The sequence below is a fragment of the Mytilus trossulus genome, chromosome 3 (assembly GCF_036588685.1).
Source record: "Mytilus trossulus isolate FHL-02 chromosome 3, PNRI_Mtr1.1.1.hap1, whole genome shotgun sequence".
Classification (NCBI taxonomy): domain Eukaryota; kingdom Metazoa; phylum Mollusca; class Bivalvia; order Mytilida; family Mytilidae; genus Mytilus; species Mytilus trossulus.
Genome location: NC_086375.1, coordinates 45413556 through 45420297, shown reverse-complemented (window position 1 = coordinate 45420297; position 6742 = coordinate 45413556).

Here is a 6742-nt window from a genome sequence, read left to right as displayed (position 1 = left end):
ACACCAGAGGCAAATCTGTGTGCATTATTCATTTTTATAATTTTTATTATGACATACCCCCCCCCCCTTTATTTTTGGACGCCCCCATGCTTTTCTTTGCCAAAATCATTGAGAGACGCTGCTACAACTTCCAGAATATTGGCTATTATTCCGAATCCAAATAAAATCAGAACATCTTTGTGAACTTATGGAGAAGCTCCAAAAATCCATGAAATGACAAGCCTTCAGTGTTAAAATGTGTCAGAAACTAGATACATGTATATCAGAATCATTGACAATAAAACAAAAATAATTTAAATTTTCGTTTAGTTGTATTGTTGTGTTCTTTAAATTGTCCTCGTGTTTTAAACAACATATGAAATTAGTTTTGCTTTTTACGCCTATATCTTCAACCTTCTCTAAGACGGTAAATCTTATGGGTGGTTGTTCTGGTGATTGGTTAGCCTCCAGTAGACACTTAAAGGCATATTCAGGAAGAGAATATGATAAATAAATAAGAACCAACATGCTGAACTTGGTCTTAAAAGCGGTAGTTCACAGAAAGGCATGTCATCTTATGTACTGATTTTTACGACTTGCGGCAACCAAATCTTACTTCATACTTAGCGAAAAAAACAAAAAACACCAATACCAATTTTTCATTTGTTTTTATTTATTTTATTTTTTTTTACCCGGACAGGGTTGATACACGTATAAATGGTTCGTGTATATTGTTAAGATACTTATATCTCCTGTTCGTATCCCTCTGAAATTCAAAATCAAGTTTTTTGTTATTGATTTTCGTGACACAAATTATGTTTTGTCTCTACTGTTACCACTTTGTCCTCCCTGTTACTGCCTTTGTTCGTTCCTGTTACCCCCAAAAAATGTGTAAAATATTTTTTACATTCAACATAACTGATCTGTTGACTAAGTTTCCAGTTAGTATAATTGAAAAGGGACAAAATAGTAAATTTTAAATGCCACTGTCTCCACAATATTTTTAAAAGAGTGTTTCAAAAATAAGAAATGTGATGATTTTCCTGAACGTACAGACTATCTGCAGATATTTTTTGGGTAATCTTCATAAATGATGAATGTAAATGTGATTTCAAATGAACACTGCTATGCAAATGTGAGCCACACTTTTCATTGGATATTTTCTTTTCTATTGTCACTTTTGCTATCAGTTAAAAAAAAGTAACAGGATGGACAAAATCTGAAACAAGCTGGCACACAATTTTACAATAAAATTTTCTCAGGTGTTGGTAAGATTGCATATTTTGACAAAATATTAACAAATCAAAATGCTGTTGGTTTTTTAAATTAATTTGCATTTATTTTACCTTTTTTTTTTTAAAGTTCAGATTCCGAATTTGTATTTTATTTTGAAATGACTGAAATAGTGCCCAGTGGCACAGTTTTTATTTGCACGTCTCAATACGTCCGGTAAGAATTGGCCTCTGTATGGTCATCGATGAACACATGCAGTCATTATTGCAAACAATTTACGACATAGAAATTTATAATAACCTCCTAGAGTGGAATGAACCGTTTGAAACATAGATGATTATGAAAACTTTGATCCTCGAATTTGGAATATGAAAATAGATTGTCACCTATATATACATGCGGATAACTATGACCTATCTGTTTTTAATTGGGGATAAGTTGAAAATAAAAATTCTGAAATTATTTACAAAATATAAAAATCACTATAAATATAAAACATGAATATCATTCTCTTTTGTCTAGGATAGTAAAGTACATGTTTCAACGCCTTACTTTTATTCTAACTTTTCACCGACGGAGAATATGGTCGACCTTGTACTTGAACCTGGGAACAGTATATAGTGTCAATATAAATATGTTCCTGGTTAAACTTTTCCTTTACGATACTATTAAAGTGGTTTAGCTCGGGAAATTTGTTCTACATTAAGATACAAAGCGAATGACAGGAGTAAACATGTTCGGCACTTTTATATAAAGGAGACTGGCCTTGCTGATAATTGTGTTTTTTAACATGTAGTATATATATAGGCTTTATCGTTTCCCCACTATCCAAAACGACTAGTGTTTATTTGCAACCCACTCTCATGAACATAAATTCAAATGGAATAGGTCATGTACTAAATATTTTTATATTCCTGATCAGTGGTTTTCGTAGTCATTAGACATTTTTCGATGACGATTTTATCAATCATATTAGATTATGAAACGCAAGCAGTAATGGTTAAGTTACTCTGAAGGACATGCAAACAACAATGGACTTTGGTCATGCACAACTGAGGTTAATCATACACGACTTTTTGTGTCTTTCATTCAGGCAGCGAGGTAGTTGTTTCATCTAACTACAATTTTGATAAAAAAAAAAAATACAGAGAAGATAGATATACAACGTGTATTCCTCCTTTAAAATTGTTGCTTTATTAAAATGGAAGCTTGACAGTGGGGAAATTGAAATCATCTATATGTAGTTTTGATTTTTTTTTTATCTTGAACGACCCTCAATATCAACTTCTAGATGTATGACGAGATACGACTTAACTGTGGTATGATCCTGTATTTCAAGTTCATTATATATGTCGTGTATCTAATGATCAGCAAACTCTGAATTATTCAGTGAGAGACAGTCTCATCTATATAGAGAAACGTGGCGTTACAGGGTAAATTATTAAATGTTAGCTTCTTCGATATATTCGTTTACAATTAAATTTTTTAAAACTTGAGAATCTTGTTAAACCATCATGGAATCTTTCAAAACTTGGAAAGAAGATCAAAGAAGCTTCAATCATAATAAAAAGGTAGCACACTGAACAAAATTTGATTTTCTTAGTTAACCTTGACATCCGCAATCACAGGTGAGACACAGGGTTTCGGGGCAACCCTATTCTAATGGAACCATCTTGAAATTCAGTCGAATTGTCTTTTCATCTTAGAATTAAAAAGCATGACATGTTTTATGTCTTGAACCAGATATTTCAAGGATTTCTATTTATAATGATCTCGTTGGTAGAGAATTTTCTGATCACAATGAAAGTGCACAATTCTTGTTTTGCAAAATCTAGACTTTTTACACCTTGAAATGTCTTGCTTCTCTTATCAATCATGATTTAATTTATGTTGAAGGTCTATAAGATAAAATTTAAACAAGTGACCCATTTAAATGGGGGTAAATGTAAGATAAACATTGACAATTACTCATAATTCCAAAAACCAAATATAGTTACCAGTGACCCATTTTCTTCCAATGTCTGAAATACGGACAACTAAGAAACCACAACGTTTACCAATGAACCATGAAAATGAAATCAGTCAGATGAGTTCTGCAAGACAGACATATAATCTTGTATTCATTCAATACATTGAATTTAGTCAAGCTATTGCTAAAATATCTGAGATATGGACCACGACAACATTATGCTGACTTTTCAACCATAATGAGGTCAAGGTCAGATAAACTGTCAGACAGCCCTACATGTCTAACAATATTTCATACACTAGGTCCTGTTGACCTTTTGCTCATAGTTTTTCTAAGAAACAGACTAAATCACAACAAGAGCGCACACACTGAAATGTCTTGCCTGACTTATCATTGAATTTATGTCGAAAGTCTGTTACATGTAATGTTTGCCACAAGTATCACATAAACATGTCATTATCAATGTTCTATGATAAGGAAGTCATGGTAAGACGAACCAGGCAAGACAGACATGTACACCTTACAATCATTCAATAAACCTATTGCTTTTAGCACTTGAAAACAGACTAAAACTAAAAAAAAGCATTGACCAATATACCTTGAAAATGAGTTCAAAGTCCGATTAAACCTTCAGGGCTTCACAATCATTCCATACACTTAATAAAGTTGATCTTTTGCTTATAGCACTTGAAAAACAGACCAATACACAATAAATTGCTTTGAGGAGTGCAGCTGGATACAACCATAGAGGTCCAACCATGAACAGTTAGGGAAAAAAATGGACACAATATTCGCACTGAAATGGTCAGAGTTTGGATTGTAATTAAATATCTGAAACATTATATGTTTCTGACACAGAACTTGAATTGGTTATTTGATTTCAATCCATATTTATTTGTTTGTTTTTGTGCAATATACTATGCTGTTGTGAATTGACCCCCCTCCACATTTTTAACCTCCCCTCTTTTCCTCAAGATATGGTCATAATATTAAATCAAATTTCAAAATATTTGCAAACATAATAACCCATTTAAATACATCATTAAAGTCTTAAAATAAAAAAATTCTTAAGGGTTCCGCGGAACCCAGTGTCTCGCCTACTTATGCTGTTAATTGCAGGCTCAACAAAAGAGGAATAAAATCAATAAAAATATTCCTCTTGATATTATCTTATGATTCTAAGAATCTTCTGTCCAAGTTTGGTAAAAATACAATATGTTTTGAAAACTTTAACTGCAGACTGTCTGTAACGTAAACTGGAAGAAAAACTAAGTCCATTTATAAGTAAAATACAGATACACAGGTACAAAAACTTTTACAAAATTTTCTTATAGATACTAGCTTTTGATCATAAACAAGCTTCTGTCCAAGTTTGGTACAGGTCCAAAATAGTATAAGAAAGTTATTAAAATTTTTAAAACTTTAACCACAGAGTGAATGCGTTGTTTTCTTGCAGAAAATCTAAGTCCATTTAAAAGTAAAATGCACAAAAAAATGGATTTATTTGTTAACAAAATTTACTTCTGGATACTATGTCATGATCATAAACAAGCTATTGTCTAAGTTTGGTACAAACCCAGGATAGTTTTAAGAAAGTTATTAAAATTTCAAAAACTTTAACCACAGAGTAAATGTTGTTTCCTGGCAGAAAAACTAAGTCCATTTTAAAGTAAAATATGGAAAAAATGGAATTTTATTTTTCCAAAATTTCCTTCTTCTTACTATCTTATGATCATAAACAAGCTTCTGTATAAGTTTGGTACAAATACAGTATAGTTTAAGAAAGTTATTAAAATTTCAAAAACTTTAACCACAGAGTGAATGTAATGTTTCCTGGCAGAAAAACTAAGTCCATTTATAAGTAAAATACGGAAAAAATGGAATTCTATTTTCACAAAAATTTTCTTCTGCACACTATGTTATTAACATAAACAAGCTTCTGTCCAAGTTTGGTAGAAATCCAGTTTAGTTTAAGAATGTTATTAAAATTTCAAAAACTTTAACCACAGAGTGAATATTTGTTGACGCCGCCGCCGCCGCCGCCGCCGCCGCCGCCGCCGCCGCCGGAGTGTAGGATTGCTATGTCTCGCTTTTTCGACTAAAGTCGAAGGCTCGACAAAAATGACCTGTTGAGACCATTACCCCAAAAATCAATTCAAATCTTCCTTTTAAGGCCATAAGGAAATGTCTTTGGACAACGATGTAAATGTGATACTATTATACATATTTTGCAATAGTTTAAATTCTAATGTTGACCAATCAACCATGAAAATGAGTTGACGGTCAGATGACAATTGCCAACCTGACGTGTCCCTATTACTATCATTCCATACACCACATATGATTATCCTACTGTTTATAGTATTTGAATAACAGACCTCATCATGTAAATTTAACCTTGATCACTGATCCATGGAATAAGGTCAATGTAAATGTAATGTTGCAAGTAACTGATATACCAAATATAGTTATCCTATAACTCATAACTGAGAAATTCACATTACAAAAAATCTCAAACTTATTTTCAAGCAGTCATTGAAGTTTGAACCATGAAATGAGGTCAAGAACATTAGAAATATGACAGATGGAGACTTTGTAACATAAACTGCATACAAGATATGAAGCATCCAGTACATCCAACATTTGAAATACAAAGCTTTACACAAAAAGTTAAGTTGCCAATGCTAACAACAGATAGCAATACATAAGTCTCTCATACTGCAACATTCATCACAGACGAGACAAAATCCTAGATGAGTTAAAAACCTGCTATTTTAGATTATTGCATTTACAACTCATTTTTCGCAATAATTACTGAATTGAGAGTATCTGAGGTATGGACTATTCAATAACTGATCCCTGAAAATAAGTCAAGGTCAAATAAACCCTATCTGAAAGAGTTATAGACTCACAAGGATCACATATAGTTATCTTATAAGTGAGAAATTCACAAGACAATTAAACTTTGACAGAAAGGGACTTAGTGAAAACCACAAGAGTTTACTCACTGTATACCATTAATCCTTCATTTTCATCAGAACCAATTAACATATGATTTCTTGGATTTACCACAGTTTGCATATATAACGTGTACCATGTTAGACATTTAAATGTGTTGTTCACTTTTATCCCTCATTATAAGAAAATTGGTGTCCAACAAAAAAAACACCAAGCAACAGTACATTGTACTTCTTTTTTACAGGCGCATCTATTGAATAAACCTTAAAATGGAAATTCCAACGCAGAATTTGACTAAGTTGTTTTTCAAGAAGAGATAAATACTATAAGCATGGGTTCTTTTCATTAGTTCTTGTATCATTTACATATTGCTTCACAATTTTTATATTTTACACATCAATGTAAAATAAAAAGCACGATCATTTGTTATTTCTTAGCATTTATTTATCAAAATGTTAAAAATCTCTCATTTAGAGTATCAGTAAAACAAAAATTGTTATTCTGGTAAAATGTGTATGTTATCAATGGTATATAACTCTATTCAACCATTTGGCAGTGGGAATGTGAAGGTTAAAGGTGATAAAAATAACAACTAAGACATAA